Source organism: Oreochromis aureus, linkage group 18 (assembly GCF_013358895.1).
Source record: "Oreochromis aureus strain Israel breed Guangdong linkage group 18, ZZ_aureus, whole genome shotgun sequence".
Taxonomy (NCBI): Eukaryota; Metazoa; Chordata; class Actinopteri; order Cichliformes; family Cichlidae; genus Oreochromis; species Oreochromis aureus.
Window position 1 is genome coordinate 17913022 of NC_052959.1, and position 18495 is coordinate 17931516.

At 39.0% G+C, this 18495-nt stretch overlaps 1 protein-coding gene across 1 annotated transcript in view; it reads right to left on the reverse strand.

Annotated features, from left to right (window-relative positions):
* LOC116318677 (adhesion G protein-coupled receptor L2-like) overlaps nucleotides 1-17493 on the reverse strand; it is a 110640-nt gene extending 93147 nt beyond the window's left edge. Inside the window, exon 1 of the mRNA XM_039602432.1 lies at nucleotides 17393-17493. The gene's annotated coding sequence lies outside the window, so the exon portion shown is untranslated. The remainder of the gene's footprint in view (nucleotides 1-17392) is intronic.
* Between the last annotated feature and the right edge of the window lie 1002 nt (nucleotides 17494-18495).

The window sequence follows — 18495 nt, forward strand, 5'->3', positions numbered from 1 at the left end:
TTATTTTTTTATGCTGTATACACAACTGAATGGAAAACAATGCTGCCAAGAGCGAATCAAATGAATAGACTCAGATTTCAAGAATACAATAGTATGGCTTACAAACTGGTTGGCTTGAATGAAGCTGAAAGTAGGCTATATATGGTTACGGTCCTTGTAGACTGAGAGTAATTGCACTAATGATGCAATCATGAAAAAAAATAGATTTAAATCGTTTGTTTGCTCAAAAAGCACATGTGCTCTAAATTCCAGTTTTCACATGAGGCTTCTAAAACACATTACTACATGCTATCCCTGTTGTAATATTCTATTGCAACAGGAGAGAAAAACATCAGGGTGCTAAGATCTTGTCATGCAAGTGCAGTGAAAGCCCTCGCTCAAGTCCTCCAGAAAGAAGGCATGGAGTTAATAGGCACTGTCTCGAGGAAGATGAATATATAATGTGTAATGTATTGTCACTGTTCCACTGAGACTTGGCTAAGAATGATGTACGACGCAGACATTTTCTACTGCATTGATTCTGCCTTCATTTTTAAAGCACACTATACTTTCTCTCTTGGTCACAATGGAGAAGGGGGCAAATTGAATCCTGATTTTACGGTCGCGAGCGGGGACTCGAATTGTAACTGACTTGGCAACCCCCAAAAAACATGAAACTATAACTGAGTTGACTGGAAATGATTCGGCTTTGTCGATGAAATTACACTTCAAAGCTGAAAGCCCATTAGGATTTTACTGTAAGCTGCAAAACATTAGCATTAAATTGCCATTTGCCGACAAATATGATATAATCTTAATGACAAACTGGACAACAGTGAGTTTGTGCACAGCAGATCCCCAATTATGAAGTCATGATTTGTTGACTGCTCTGGATATGCCTGCTGCAGGCTACATATTTTTGTCAGGAACTACCAAAAAAAGGAGATATAAATGGATTTCATAATGTTCTGATTTATTCAGTCATCGCACTAAGGCTATCATTACGAAGCATTACACCCATGATAAGCCAAAGCAACGCGGTGCACTAATGGTTCACGAGACGTGTAATATCTACCTGTGCTGTACTACCAGCTGTGTCCTCGATACGAGCAGAGGTGCCTCTGAACAGCAATCCTTCTGCTTAGACAACATGCAATTTTTTTGATATGCTGTCTGAGCTCTGTCATTTTCCCCTCTAAATATCTTGCGAAGCTTGTGTTGTTGTCATTTCTCAACAATCGATGCACTGGAAGAAAATGATCTGCCCAGCTGGAGGCAGGTTTATGGTAACATTTTCCTCAGGTTTCTAAAGTTCAGCCACATGCGGCTTTCTTTTGAACATGATGTTATACCGCTCGTAGGAGCTTTCATTCTTCCCCACCACTCCTCCTATTTTTAGAGCCTTACTTTGCAGAATTGTAATAAAAGAGCTACCTCAGTGCTGCAGAATCAACCGGGGGACTTTTTTTTTTGCATGAGAATATATACCAAACGCTTGATTGCCAAGTTTGGATGCATTAATATCCGAAATATCTCTTCTCATCTCGTCTTCTCTTGAGCCAAAGTACATAGCCGGGTCAGTGGTCTCTGTTACACGTGGCTTCAATAAAAAAAAGAAAAAAACAGTCCCCTGGTTGCACAGGGGAAATGTGAATTTGGGTCAAATTCACCAGGTGTAAAGCGAGAGGATTAGTGCAGAGATCGCATGTTTTCCGAGGCATAGTTTTACATAATAAAGAAAAGCAGAGTAAAAGAAAGCAGATGTAATGATGCTGATCTACTGGCCCATATTTTTATTTAGAGAAACAATGTTTATGTATGGCCTACTACTGCAAGTGTAAACTCTCTATTTCATCTGAACTGACCCAGGAGAGCTTGGCTCGCTGGTGTTTTATTCATTGTGGTCAACGCAGTATATATGTAAATACACACAGCCGGCCCTGGTCTCCGTTTTTTTTCCTCCCCACGTTTTTTTTTTGTCTTCGAGGACTGATGAAGTTGTCAGAAAACGCTTGGCTTTGCTTTTTCGCTGGAGCCTGTCATTCTTGCCCGTATTCAATGTGCAATCAAAGCCCTAAGTTATAAAACAAAAGGAGTAAAAAAAAGAAAAAGAAGCAAGTCTCAGTTTTGCTGCTGACTCATCTAAAGGGTGTAAATACATTTCACAGTGAGAGATCAGAGCAGTGTCCATGCTGTAAATTACAGGTCTTTATGAATGTTCGGTTTAAGCCAGGCTAAAATTAAAGCAAAAACAATGTACTCTTTTTTTTCTTTCCTGTATAGGCTGCTGACTTTTTACCATAGCTTAGCTACTTTTCACTATAGCTCTTGCTTGCTCATTTGCTGTTAATTAGCAAAGGAGAGAATTACTACCATCCAGGCATACTCTGTGCACATTACAGGATCGCTCATGATTGCTAGGTTACTGCTTCCCTCTTCAATACAGCTTAATCAACAAACAAGCACAGGCATGGTTTACTTTGATCAGTACACATACCGTACTTCAGCTTTGTGGTTATGTTGTGTGTATGCATTTTATTTGTTGTTTAGCTGCAACTAATCCGACGCTTTAAAACCGTACCTGCGTTGCTGATTTCTTTACTTTAAAATTAAAGGAAACAACATCTCGCACGCATTATAAAACAACCTCAAATCCATTTCCGGTGAATTCAATTTTTAGATGTTATTTTAGATTATAAGAGTGATAATTAGACTTTTTTTCCCTTCCAGTGGTAGACTTTTCTGTGGCTTTTCAACCACAGCGACCTCACAGAGAGGCACATTTTAAGAATTCAAGTCCTTCCACCTCGACATCTTTTCTTTGATTTCGTCCTCTCATGCATTCTGTGTGTTCCCTCTCCAAAAGTGCCATTCACATTATGGTGAAAAACCTCATGCAATAATGTGGGGTGTTTCAGCAAACATTCATGCGGTAAATAAGAGAGTAGCTGGGAATGCTGTGGCGAACGCTGTGGTAAATATGTCTCGAGTCATTATTAGATGGTTTTACTCATTAAGATCAAAAGCCACAAATTCAAAGGCGATCTCAAACCTTGAAAAGGGAAAAGCTATTTATTGAAAAAAAGAGGAAAAATCAAAGGATCTTAACTGACTTTTTGAGGATTTTCTTCAGGATTTGTTAAAAGCTCTTGTTCCACACAGACATAAACACTCTCTGTTCTTCCGCATCAAGGAGAAATTCTTTTCAGCATTAATTTCCGAGCTTATTGGACAAACCAGCTTTCTATAGTTCTGTAATCACAGGGCAGCATGAAAAACGATGGGAATTATCACGATCCTTATAATGGCAGTTTCGTGATGGAAGGAGCTCAACCACAACTGAACTCTACTACATTCATGACAAGACAATGTCTTAATTCACACTGAGGACCAGGACTGCAGTTTGCACAGTGTATTCCTAAATCCATTATTTAGATTGTGCATCCAGTTTACTTTGATTCCAAGCAGCTAGTTTCAAATATCTGAAAACTATGTCACCTGATTCCAAGGAAACATTTTTAAGAGCATCCAAACAAAAGCATTCACTGCAAATATGTAATTTCCAAAATTAAGGACAAGTAAGGTGATAAACCTTTGCCTCCATGGAGAATTACAGCACGTGTTTTTAAGTTGTTATGGGGTAATGATTCAATTTAGAGTAACTAGAAACCCACCCTCGACTGTAAACAAAAAAACTCACATACCACTGTTTTTCGGCTCAAAGTTTTGGATATTTGAATGAGATGGCAGAGTAAGGGTGATACCAATTCATTTCAGTTTGATTCAATTTTATTTATACAGCGCCAAGTCATGACACTTTACATTGAGAAACACCCAAAAATCAGCTGAGCCCCCCAATATGAGCAAGCTCTTTGGTGACAGTGGGAAGGAAAAACTCCCGTTTAACAGGAAGAAACCTCTGAAAGAAACAGCCTCAGGGAGAAGCAGCCATCTGGTGAGGGGAGGAAGACAGGACAAAGACATGTTGTGGGAGAGCTTATATTCTAAAGGTGCATCTGTAATTGAGAGGGATATTACTTTATAACCAGGTGGTGAAAAACATGTAAAACTAAATGTACTAAGTAGTGTGAAACTTTTAAATCAAACTTAAAAATAACATTATAATAAACTGAGCATGTTTTGGATTGTTGCACAGGCCAAACTTTATTTCTAAGTAAATGCGATACGGATAAAAGGAAGGTGAACTCTGTTCTTTAGGTCTCATATACAGTATATACGTATATATCCCTCTGTTCACTTTTATTTCACTGTTATTTCAGCAGTTTGAGGGTTTCAGGTTGGATGTAACCATAGATTGGCAACATCTAACAATTTTAGCAGGTTTCATGACCTACATATACTGTGTCACTTCACCACCATATTTCTCTCCCTGTGTGAGAATGAAAAATTACTGCAGCAATTTCTCAGAATATACTGCTGCTTCATTTTCTTTGTGGTAGTTTCCATCATATTCAACCAAATCTGCAGACCTCATGACTTTCTGGTGACTTCCCCTTATGAGCATAGCTCTTCTGACTAAAATAAAAATATACATATACTTCATATACTTTGGGTAAAAGCCCGACTTTAGACAGGTTGCATAGGCTATCATGCATGTTCTTGGTTTGGGGGAGGAAGCCTTCCTAATTTATGTTTAGTAAAAATTTTAACTAAACATAAATTAGGAAGTAAATTAATAGTTTAATGACCTACTTGTATACCTGCCCTTTACTGGCTGAATGCACCTGCGGGGATTTACAACAGTAAGTATGTTTGATTCACACACAGTAGAGGCTGTGTTACCTTATTTGACAGAAATGTGTGCACTTTCTGACTATTTAGTAAGCAAAAATGTTTAAATTAAACAAAAATAGTTTTAATAAGTATTGATATGCTAGTGAAATTACTATTTATTGGGTACAGCTTATATTTTTTAGTAACAACTAGGCTTGAACTTGACAAAGGAAATGTGCAAACAACTCAGCTCACATAAAAACATCAACTAAAACAATTAATAAAACGCACACAGGCAGCTGCATATTGTGAATCATAAAATAGAGCGACACTCACTCATTGATTCCTTCATTTAGATATATACTTCAAAGGTGCTTTAGAGGAAGCTCTGAGTTTCAGAACCATGTTGTATTCTTTGTAGAACCACAGTGAAACTATATAGTCCTCAGTTGTTTCCCGTGAGACTTGTGTCAGCTGCAGACTCCACTGACAGAAGTTAGATCAAGCATAGAAAGCAGATTCAGCTCTCTACAATAGATAAAATCTGACAAGCAACATGGATCCAGACTTGTCTCCTCTCTAGATCTTTTTGGCTCGTAACACTTTGCCTTTCCTCTGTCCTTAGGAAGCCTGTAAAAATGCTCTTATATGGGGAAAAACCCCGAACAAATAAACGTAATGCACCGGAGTCACTGCCTTCCAACTGGGCGATTTGCTCCAAAAATATCACTGTGTCCCAGCCCAAAAAACAAGGTTATCTGAAAAAGGCATCTCAATCTATAGTCAAGCATTTTTAAGCACTTGGTAAAGTACTCGGGAACATTTGTTTTAATTTAGTTTCCAATGGTGAATGTTTATCTTATGTGTAGCTGTATGTGTTGTTGCTCTGTTGTGCAGCGAGTTCTTTCACATAGAGACTAAAACGCTGAAAAATGGAAACAGATGCTCATTGTTCCAGCGTGAAAAGGCAGAGAGGAGGGGGAAAAAAGGACAGGAAGAGAAAAAGAAAAGATTTATAGAATCTAATGATTCCATACAACAGTAGCAGATTTAAGATGAGTTACTTTTTTCACACATTTGAGCTGCTGAGGAAACTACGTAGCACTAAAAATATATTTCAAATAACTAGCCCCAAATAGAGGCAGTTTATTCTGCTGTTGTATCATTTAAATAGCAATACAGTAACACATTTTTGAGATATCTTTGCTGACTTTTTAGGGAATAGGGAAATGGGACTTCTTTGCGTGCCACTGAAAGGAATCCTGTCACTCAAGCTGCTGTTCTGGGACTGCCTCTATTTTTGGTACCTGAAGCACAGACACATGCCATACGGTTACCCTGACACAAACAGAGACGCAATAAATAATAAATCCACCAAACAGGAAGATATTATCCACTCACGGCTTGTTGGAAGTCAATAATTTGCAAAGCAGCTCACAGGGAAAATTGGTTGCAATAAACCCATTATGCAAAAATGCAAAGTGGAATAGAAGCGGGAGGAACACAGCTAGCCTTGAAGTGAGGTGGGACTTTGAGGCAACATCCACCTCTTTCCATGCTAGCTTCGGTTCAATTAGCATCCGCAATTTATTTCTCAAAAAATGTGAAGCTTTTATAAGCCTTTCTGAAAAGCTGCAGCATGGAATAAATCTGAACACCATGTCATTTTAATAAGCCCTACACAGGTGTTTTCACTTGGCTGATTAAACTTGGCTGATCCTCATACGACCGTGTACTAACTCTGACTCTCCTGCTAGGCTTTCTTGCAGGTCCAAAGACGGCAAAAATAACAACTTCTGAATTTTTCTTAGTATAAACACAACTTCAAATTAGCCTTTTGTCCAACAAAATGAATGCACGTGGCTACAAATATTGGATTGTTGGTTAATTCTGCACAAGAAGGGCAATAATACACAGAGGTGGCAAAGGTACAGACGTGCTTTGCTTAAGTAGAAGCACTGACACCTGTGTTAAAAAAGCAATGATTTGACTTCTTTACTCAAATAAGTACGGTGGCCACCGTAAATAAGTCAGTAAACTGAAAAAGTACAGACTCTGAAATGTACCCAAAATACAAGAGTAAAAGTAGTTCTGATGATAAACACCACAACCGCTGTGCACCAGTCCATTGCAGTGCTTTACTGTAAATTCAACACAATACAGCAATCTAAACTGTTTATCCTGCACTAAACTGCTGAGCATTTTCATGCAGCCTTTGAATAACACAGTCAGTATATCTCAGTTTGTTTTCCACATTGACATTTCCACCAGCTTTTTTTCCGCAAAGATGACTGAACCTTTTGTTAATATCATAATAAAATAATATAAAGACATGGGAATAAAACTACTTTGCCTCCACACCTAAACATAAAGTATAGTCAGGAGTAAAGTGGGAAGATTTAAGCTGATGTCATCTAGGCTGATTTCCATCCCCAACACTGACAGTATACTGCTTATTCTGTCTTTATACTACACAGTATGTAAGATTGATTTCAGTGAATGAATTTAACCATCATTAGCTTAAATTCAAATTGATCTCTGCTACACTTGATGTGACCTAACTGGCCATGAACACCAGTACTGCAATAACAGGATGATAGCAGAAACATTAGTTTGGTTTGCAGGATGTTTCACGACATGAAAAAACATAACTTCACATCATATACAGATCCGGTGTAAGATTTTAAAAATGAAGCCATTACAAGGTTTAAAATTCCAGTTTATCAAATGTCACCGAGCAGTCCCTAGCTTTAAATCTAACCTCTCTTCTTCCTCTCCTGTCCTGTTTTTCTTACATCTTTCTCCATCTCTGAGTGAAGTTATCGCTCACTCTTTTCTCGCCCTGGGAAATACAGAGGCTGTACCTTAAGCTAGCAGACACACTGTGCATCAAACTGCACACAAACATTTTGTGGGCTTGCTGATATTTGTTGAGCTGATAGAAATGTTGCATTTAAAATTACCTGACACTTAAAAAAAACACTTTACTCCCTTTAGCTCCTTCTGTGGCATTAGCTAGATGTTGAAGTACTGCAACCACAAACATCTGCACCAAAAACGCAACTCTAGATCGTTCTGGCCCAATCTAACCCCTGAGTAAAGATGATGCATAAACTATATGTTTTGCCTCTTTAAGCTTAGGTGATGGATACACCAACAGGATTGTCTCTTCTGTTATTGTTCCCTCCATTTAGGACCAAATAGCTTTGATATTTGAAGGCTTGCAGTGGAAGTTAAAACGTTCCTCAAATGTCTTCAACATAAAGTAACAAACAGGTTTTGAAAATGTCAAGAGTAGGCAGGAAAAGTAAATCGTTGTAAGAAAAATAAATACTCCAAGTAGATACCTGAAAATTCTACTTAAGTACAGCAACAATGCATTTGTGCTAAATTACATCCCATCTCTGATAATATATGAATAGTTTATGTGTGTTCACCACTAGACTTCAGCTGAATTAAATGGGAGGTGTTTTGTAGTATAGCATACACGATGCTAAAGGATACCTCACTCTATTTTGTCTTTATGCTGTTCACACATTATATCTCTGTGATTAGCTCTAGTGCTAACCTTGAACTGACAGCAGATAAATAACCTAAATTAGCAAGTGTTGTGTTGTGTTGTGTTATATATTTGGAGCAGTTCATTGCCAAATGAAAACAGACACAAACAAACAGTGTAGACCTAGTTTTATAATTAACTCAGTAGATTGCATTAGTGGATTTAAATCAGTGGCTTTATTAGTAAAGTATTTGTTATGCTGGTTAGTACATCTCAGAGTGCTTTGCAGGTAATAAAGTAATAAAACTTATAAAATAAACACAATAATATCAGTGAGAGTTGCTACAATATGAATAAAAATGAATAAATTTGGTATAAAACAATATTTTAAAAATCTTCATAATATATTAGTCTGTCTGTCCCACCAGCTCACAGCATAAAAACTAAAACTAAAGTTTCTGTCCTGAGCTTTGGAACAACTAAAACACTGCTTCTAGAAGCCCTGAGAGACCATCCTGGTCCATGGTATGTCAGACATGTAGGCTGATGTGAAACCTGAAAGTTCTTTAAAGTAACACAACTTTAAAATCAATACGGAAACTGACAGGCAACTAATGTAAAGACTTTAAAACCGGTGCAGTATGTTCTCTCCTTGTGATCCCTGTCAGCACCTGTGCGGCACAGTTCTAAATCTATTGCAACTGATTTATAGCATTTTGGGGGTAGACCAGATAGGATAGCTTTACAAAATGCTCGCCTTCGAGAAATAAAAGCATACGTTAGTCTCTCTGTGTCACTTAGAGAAATCCTGGTAGACTTGTAAAAGGTTTTATGGGGGTACAGCCACAGATCTCTAAACTACATCTAAAAGAAGCATCAGCTGGACCCGTATAGCTGTGAAAAGAAACCCCCTGATAGCACTATCTGGGGATAAAATACATAAAATAAAAAAAGTAAAGGCCCTACAACTGTTCCTTGGGGAACACCATAAATTATCATTATTTTTTAAGGGGAGAGGGGTGACTATTAACTGCCAAAGGAAAAAAAAATGCAAACTAGCATAATCCTTTGTTCTATTTAAAAGAATTTGGTGATTAACTTTAACTAAAACCAGAGTTCACATCAAACAGTACCAAGACAGAAATATAACTGATATTTTAATATGTCCAAAGATTATTTTGTACTTTTAAAAGAACTATATCTGCACCAGGACAGATATAGCAGAAATATCTAAAACATATCTAACTTATTGTTAATAAATGAATGTTGATTGATCTAGGCTTTTTTTAACAGACTTCATAAACTCAGTCTTAAATTCTGTAATAAATTAAGTTTTATAGGAAGAATCAAAACTGTTAGAACTTTTGCACCCATCCAGTTGGTTGGCATGTGTACATATCTCCTCACCATCTGGGAGATATCATCTGTGTCATAAATTTACAATATGTCTGACCATCCGGATAACTAAAAACAAGATTATACGAGCGGTTCTACCCACTCAGCTGCACACAATAACCATTTAAATGATACAGCATGAATGCAACAAAAAGACTGCTGTGGAAAAGATATAAATTTAAAGTTGTTGAATGCCCACACAAAAGTAAGTTTTTACTCTACTTTTAAAAGAAAATGATGTTGTAGAAAAGCTTACATCATTTGGAAGAGAATTTCTGAGAGTGGGACAATAACAACTGAATGCACCATAATTTGATTTACAATTTATTTTCGGTCTAGTGTAGAGACCTTTACTTGATGATCGAAGGGCTCTCCCAAGTGTGTATTTAGTGAGATGGCTTACATTTTTGCTTTCATGCTTTTACATTCCTATAAATGGTTCTTCCTCACACTGCAGTAATTCTTTCTACTTAGTTTTGAATATGGACCCCAAAACCACAATGTTTAGTGTTTTAGTTAAAGTCTACCAACAACTGGAGAACTAGTTATCTTGACCATTGGGTATCAAAAGCATGTTTTCAGTAGATACTTATCAAGACATATTAATCAAAAATATGTCAGTAAACACCATATTAGAAATAGAAATGTATCACAGTGGGTAAAATATCTCATTAGCTTTTGTACCAAATTGTATGGATCTAGTCAATAAGCGATCCTAATTGGTCAATCAATAACTGCATGAAAACCATCCCTGCCTTTGGGAAGCTTCGTGTGAAAATTACCTTCATGCTCAAGTGAATACAAGAAAACAACATGCTTCTTTGACTACCACTCATCTCTTAGAGGCCATCATCTCTGCACAGCTCCTTTCTGTGCAGCACTGACTAAAGTGATAATCACAGCATTTCACAGCCACAGGTCAGCACGGAGTGAGATGCCCTAAAGAGACTGTTGTGGTACAGGTTTCAGGCATCTTGTTCTCATTGCCTGCTCTTGTTGTTATCTGAAGTGCTACAAAAAGATTGAAACTACATGTACGGTGTGCTGCCTGGCATAAACTAATTTCGTAGCTCCTCTATAAATGGCACCAGTCGGCTTTAACACATTGAGTACCGAATACGGTTGTTCGGCAGCACCTTGCTGTATTTTTCTGCAGCTTGTCCTGATTCTACTATCATCATAATTACATTAAAGGTTCCAACAGAGCAAAGAGCTAAAATATGCATTTTCTATAAATAATCAACTCTATTAGTCTCACTGATGGTTGAGCTGTGATAGATGTGAAGTGGGAGGAAGCAGAGGAGGGATTTACTTAGGGGTTTTTTGCCAGATAAGAGCAGCTAGGATGTCATGGCGACCGTATCAATCTGGACCCAAGTCAAACATGTTTGACATAATTCAAGAATGCATTTCACGCCATGGCATTCGTCTTGAAAGTAAATTGAGTCTGAACAGCAGGCAGAATAAATACGCCAATCACGGCTTCTGGCAAATTCTATGATTTATGCCTTTCAAACAGGATTGTTTCACATATCAGTTTTTCTACCTTTCCTTTCATGTGCATGCCATGTGTTGAGTTCTGTGGACATACTACTGTGGTAGGATTCAAGCACAAGGCTTCATGACAGATACTTTACACATGCCAGACTGTTAGACGATGGAAGAACTGTGAGACAACGATAAAATGTTCATATTAAAAGCATTTACCCCTCTCCAGGCGCCAGACTGTCTGACACTGGCTCAAATTGATTCTTAATTGGGTTTGTATGGACCCTGGATCTACTGTTGATGAGCACAGTGAAAAGTGGACAACTACTGCTTCGACTCGTGCTTCGCAGAAACGTGATAACACCACGGACCTAACGGAGGGAGAAATTACTTCTTATAGTTCTCGCCTCTCTTTAGAAAAAATGATTGTTATGAAACGGATAATCTGCACATCTTGAGAACAAGTTTAAAAGAATGATCCATCATCCAGACACGGCAGAACAAAGCTACTGACTCAAAGGGATGTCATTACTCATCACAAGTCACAACCAGTTGGCATTAACCAGCTGTGTAGCTAGATGTCTTTTTGGGAGACTTTTTTTTGGGGAGGGGTGAGATGCAATAAATCACTCAGAGTTGCTGTGGAATGCAAGCCAGTCCTCTGGAACAGTTTGGTCTTGGTAGAGGTGATTTTCTGTTTCTAGGCTGACATTCCTCATTACCTATTTTGGCTTGCCTTGCGTGCACACTGACTCGTAGAACAGGCTGGTTAAAAACTAAGGATTGAAGGGGAGAGGGGCTCGAATGCTCCCCAGTGCCCCTCTACCACCACCGTTTCCAATGAAGCTCAGCATGCCTCTATTTGAAGAGGAAGGGAGCGAGGTTATCCCTACCTTTCCCTTACTTATGTTTTTTTTTCTTCCCCAGTCACAGAAGAGGCTTGTTACCAGAGCAAGCAGACGTAGTGGAGAGCTGTGCTGCAAAGCTTTATTCAAGCTGAGGGGAGAGTCTGCTGTGGATTAAGCCTTGTCCACAGCCTGGTCTGGTCTTAATTTCACTGCTTTTGTTCAGTCAGACTGGAGGGGTGCTTCTGATTACTGCCTATACCTTTGAAGAGTCACTGCAATTAATACATTTCAGGATTTACTAATAATAATAGTAAAGCAGCATTATTTTTAGATTATTTAATGACAGTTTGAAATTTCTCATTGGGCTAAATTTAATTGACTTACAGGAATAATCAGAATCAGTGTAGACTAAGATACTATTGCATTAGGCTTAAATGCAAACCTATCCTCATATATGTTACATTAAACTGCACATGTCATCAGAATCGATTGAGTCATATTTTTTTGTGTGTTTGTGATTAAGCTCAACTTCATATATCTAGAGGTCATAAATGCAACTAAGGTTAATGGCCTGTATCATTGCACGAACTGGTAAATGTCTATTGCTTACTAATACGTGACTGGCATTTTCAGTTTCGAGTGGAGTTGCTGGTAATTACAGTAGCAGACAGTCAAATAAGCGCCACTGACATGTAATGTATTATGTACCTGGCAGCAGCAAAGTGATATACAGTTAATGTTACTAATTCTTAACATGTTTTTTTTTTTGGAGATGACAGAAAACCTTGGAGACAGCAGGGGGAAGACACAAAGTAAATGGCTTCAGGGCGGATTCAAACCCAGGCCTCTGCAATAGCCTTGCAGCATATGAATCACCTGCTCAACCCAGCAAGCCAGACCAGCACCCTTTTTTTGTGGAACTTTCAATTTCAATTCAACACATACTGTGCTCTTATTTATAAAAGTGATCTGAATGGCCCACCGTAGCCAGTAATGAACTGGACTGTAAAACTAATAATGCATAAACCACCTGTGTTTATGTGTTTGTGTATATATTTGATCCATGTACAATAAATATAAAATATCAATTGACAATAGCTAACATACACACCCGCTGGCCAGTTCACCAGTTACACCTGTTCAACTGCTCATTATGCAAATATCTAATCAGCCAATCACACGTTCGCTACTTCATTTTCCATCTGCTGAAGTTCAAACTGAGTATGAGAATGGGTAAGAAACGTGATACAAATGACTTTGAATGTGGCGTGGCTGTTGGTGACAGACAGGCTTATCTGCTGGGATAACCATCTCTAGCGTTTACAGAAAATGATCCAGAAAAGAGAAAATATCGAGTGAGTGGCAGTCCTTAGGGTGAAAATGCCTTGTAGATGTCAGAGGTAAGAGGAAAATGGTTGGACTGCATCGAGCTGATAGGAAGCCAACAGTAACTCAGATAACAACCAAGTATGCAGAAGAGTATCTCTGAATGCACAGTACATTGAACCTTAAGGCTACAGCAGCAGAAGACCACACTGGGTGCCACTCCTGTCAGCTAACAGTAGGAAACAGGCATAGTTTGGTGTTCAGATAGATAGATCCATACTTTACTCATCCCCAGAGAGAATTTCAGAAATTCCAGCAGTAACCACAAACATGCTAGACATAAACAACAAATAAGTATAATAGCATGCTAATAAATACACATTATGAAGTTATAAACCGAGTCTTGATTTTTCCAGTGCAACTCAGATAGCACAGTCAGAATTTGGCACAAACAGCATGCAAGTGTGGATTTGTGCTTTCTTGTATCAACAGTTCAGGCTCATGGTGATGTAACGATGTGGGTGACATTTTTGGCACACTTGGGGCCCCTCAGTACCAACTGAGCATTGTTTAAACAGTATTGTTGCCAACTATCTCCATGTACCCATCTACCCACGGGCGACTGTGGCTCAGGGGGTTGGGAAGCGCATCTGTAACCGGAAGGTCGCCGGTTCGATCCCTGGGCTCTCTGTCCTGGTCGTTGGGTCCTTGGGCAAGACACTTTACCCTACCGCCTACTGGTGTTGGCCAGATGGTGCGATATCGCTTCTGTCAGTCTGCCCCAGGCTACAACTGTAGCTTCCCTCCACCAGTGTGTGTGAATGAATAGTAGAATTGTAAAGTGCTTTGGGTGCCTTGAAAATCGCTATTATTATTATTATTCTGTTGGCTTCTTACAGCATAATGTCACATCATCTCAAACTGGTTTCTTGAACATGGCACTGAGTTGTATTGTACTTACCTGACTTCCACAGTCAAGAGATTTCACTTTAACAGAGAAATTGTGGGATGTGGTGTAATTGGGAGATTCCCATCATGGATGTACAACTAAGAAATCTGCAACTGTGTGATGCTATCACATCAACAGGAACCAGAATCTCTGAGGAATGTTTCCAGCACCTTGTTGAATCAGTGCCATAAAGAATTAAAACAGTTCAGGAGGCAAAATGGGTCCAACCTGGTACTAGCAAGTTGTAGTAAGCAAACTGGCCGGGGAACATAATAACATTATATGAAAATAATGGATTGTTAAAATTGTGTAAAAATGCTTGACAAATATTTGTAGCACAACTCTGAGCTATAAGTCACCAAAAGTGGCCCAAAAGAGTAATAATACATTACAAGGCCACATAAGTGTGATTGCTAAATAATAAAGCAATGTTTTGCCTTGTAAAACAATCAAAAAATGAAGCCAAACTGTGGAGCTGGTCCATGACTCAGCCACTTGCCTTCTGAAGTGTCTACAGTGCAATCTCGCCTTGTAGGTGTCATAAATTGGCCCAGGCACCCTGGGCTTAGCTGAGTGCCGGGGTGGTCCTCCACCAGCCCCATCTCAGGGTGGGCTAGCGTCAGCCTGCAGGCCCAGAGGGCTCGTCAATGTCACTTTGCTGCTGCTATTCTGGTCACAGAGTGGAGAGGAGTAAGTGGGTGAGTGTTTGGGTAGGACTCAGAAAAAAAGAAGAACCTGTTGCAAGCGAAGGTATGTTCCAAGCACATGGTGGTCTATTCATTTTCAAAGCACTGAGATGCATTTAAAGCCGGAGCAGAGGAATTTACAAGTCGAGACTGCAAAGTGCTTCTGTTTGAGGAATGGGATTTACAAACTGGTATTGAAAGAATGTCATGTGTGAAATGCAAAATCCCGGAGTGACGGATCTGGTTAACTGGTTGTAAGAGAGTCACAGTCTCAACCACTGATCCCTAAGCCTTCTTAATCAAGACTCACATTTTGACAGCCTTTTGTTTTATCTTTCCTTTAAAAAGTTATTATTCTTAAAAACAGTAATTGGATACATATGATTGTTGCCAATAAACAAGATTTTAGTGTTTCCCAGCAATGGGATTTTTGTTACATTACCCAGTATTTAAGCCATTTTTCAACTAGACTAAACAAAGGAGCTAAGTAATCCCAAATGTCCAGATGTTTTAAGCCTTCCATTATAATTCTCTCAGTTGTCAGTGTTGCAGATTTTCAAAAGGGAGGGTGGTATGTTATAACATATTAATTCGTATGCAAATAACAAGTAATAAAACTGCCAAAACAAATGTGTTTTCTAAATCAGTTGGAAATTAGCATTAGCAAATTGCAAGATCTTATGTGCAGTGCATTTCTTTGAAGTCTGCAGAAAGAACATTCCTATGTTATGCGATAACCAACACCCTATTGCAGGATGTGACCACTCCTTTCTTTATAACCCATAAATAAGAAGATTGTGATCTATTTGTTCCTTTATATCCCTTTTCTGGTTCTGTGACATTCTTAGATCCTTTGTGTAAAGTCAAATTTGGCTTTCTTTTATACTTTATTGCATTCCTTCTCTAACCAAATTCCTCTTGTGCTTTAATGGGTAGATGCTCCTCTGTATTTTCACTGAGCAAAAGCTGCTCCTGCCAGATTTGTGGCCTGTTGCGGTCCAAAAGAACAGCACCACAGGGAACTTCAGAAAAACTCACTCAAATTTCAGTTTTTGAAATACAGTCGTGCCTGGGGGGCGAGAGCATCTCCCAGCCCAATATTTCAAATGAGAGATGGAGTGCTACTCTGTTCTGAATAGAAGGCAAAATGGCCTCATGCAGGATAAAGTACTAAATAACACGAAGCGCCATGTAGGATAGGCTAGCTGCGTGGTTACAGGCTGACACTTAAGTAACCCCTTGACAGGTGCTGAGGTCTTACGTGTCTGAATGGCAGCTTAAGAGTTTTCTGCCTTTTACAAGCCCAACTTTGGTTGATTCACCCCACACATGGATGGCTTTTATAGTGCTCAGGCAAATGGCATAGCACAATGGCGCTCCATGTGCACAGAATGAAAAAAAAAACATTCTGCATTTCTGGTAAAACATAACTGTCTACAGCATGAGTTGTCCAGCATGCATTATGTCTCCTAACTTTAACAAAGAATTTATTTTAACCCACCCATGAGTCCATTTTAGCAAAGCTTTTTTCTTCTTCTCTAGGCCTAAGCAAAATAGCATAACAAAATGAGATGCCTGAAAACATACCTGACCTACCTACTAACTATGTGAAGTTAACTTATCTGGCCTTGTGAATATGTGACTATTGTGGTAACAATGCAGGATCAATGCAACCATCTGGTAACAACTGGCTGTGAAGGAAAAATGAATATTACCTGACTGGAGGCTGCTGGAGGACAATGGGAGTTGCTGCAAAGATGATTTCTAAAATCCCAGTCATGCAGCACAACAAACGGGTCAGGTTCTCCAACCAGTTAGCAAAAACTTCCTAATGATCGCTTTGGTTTCTAGCATGTTCCTGCAGTAGTTTGAACAGAAGTGGTGGGCTTTTCTACAAACAATGGCCAGCCACTCTCTGAGCTGTAGTGAAACTGTGAAATGTTGGCTCCAGTGTTGAAGACAAACCTTCTCCATTTCTGGTTTGTGTCCCACTTGTTCAAGTTTTACAACTGCTCAGCTAGTATTCCATTTATAGGCAGCCTTGGCACTATGCTAGCAATCAAAGCAATCACTAGGAGGTTTTGGATGCAGCACCTTCTTTACATTGGATTTTACCCAGTAAATGCCAGCAATCGCCACTGCCAGCCAGTTGGGGAATACACAGTGGTTGCATCACATCAAGCGCCTTGAGGCGACTGTTGTGATTTTGGCACTTTATAAATGAAACTGAACTGAACTGAATTGAATAAGATCCATTACGACACAACTCTCGAGTAATGTATGCATGATGCCATGTGAGCTTAGGTGTGTCAAATCAGAATGGTTCAATGTATCCTGCTAAGGGGCAGAAACAAACTAAGCCCAATGAACTTATAAAGCCGTTTACTCAATGGCCAGTAGTGGACATTTGGCTGTGTAAATAACCCTCTGATATTCTTTCCAACCAATAATACGTCAGGCAGCATATGCAGTGTTTTCAGTCACTTACCTCAATGTTGAGGTTGATTTATTGTGCCCACTTTGCGTCACTAAGTTATTCCAGTACAAGTCTTCATGGCGTCACTGCATCACATCGGTACCTGTCTCTTCCTGTGTGTACACCACTTAATATTAATTTTTTCAAACCACCAGAGGCTGCAGTATCATAAAGCTGAAAAGTTTTTCTTTACACAGCATATTTAATTATTAAATGTTTTTGACACATTTCCTAAAAACTATGTTTAAACAGAGATTAGAAGTCTCTGTACCTTGCATACAGCTGAGGATATACTTGCTTTCAACAATGCACCGGTGTATACAGCTTGACTACCTCTGCACAGAAACTGAGTAAAGCTGGTGACATTGCTGGTGATATGGCTGTTATCAATTATAGTGCCATTAGTCTCCAAAGAGTGATAAAGTAGTGTGTACTTTATGGTTGACCTACTTTATAATTGACAAGTAGACCAGTTTTGTTTTGGCACTCCATGTCTAGCTAGCTAGCAGTGTTGCCAACTTAGCGACTTTGTCGCTATATTTAGCGAGTTTTCAGACCCCCTAGCGACTTTTTTTCTATAACAAGTCGCTAAAAAAAGACGTGAAAGCGCGTATCGCTTTTACTCTCAACAAGCAGCGGGTGCTGTAACGCAGTCAGTTCTTCTTTTAATCTTTTACTCTTCTGCTGTTTTGTGGATCACAAGGTTTAAAACTACTTATAAACACACACAAACACAAAGTAACTCCACCAGAGTGCCTATTTCGGGTCACTTTTGCGGTCCAAGCCCGGGTAAAGGAGCAGGGTTGGAATTGTGACATTAAAAAACAATAATTGCTAAAAGAAATTTAATTTGTAGTTCTAAATAAACTCTAAATGCATTTAGGACGTTTTTACTCACTTTATGTCTCTTCCACGATGTTATTTCTCTCTCCAACAACATAGGTTACAATTATATTAGCGTGACCAATTATGCAAATTAGGTGATGACGTCATTTAGCGACTTCTAGCGACTTTTAGGACAGCCAATAGCGATTTTCCTTACTGAGGAGTTGGCAACACTGCTAGCTAGCTCTTAGAAAGCTAATGTTAGCTATGTGTTAGCAAGCTACTGTAGT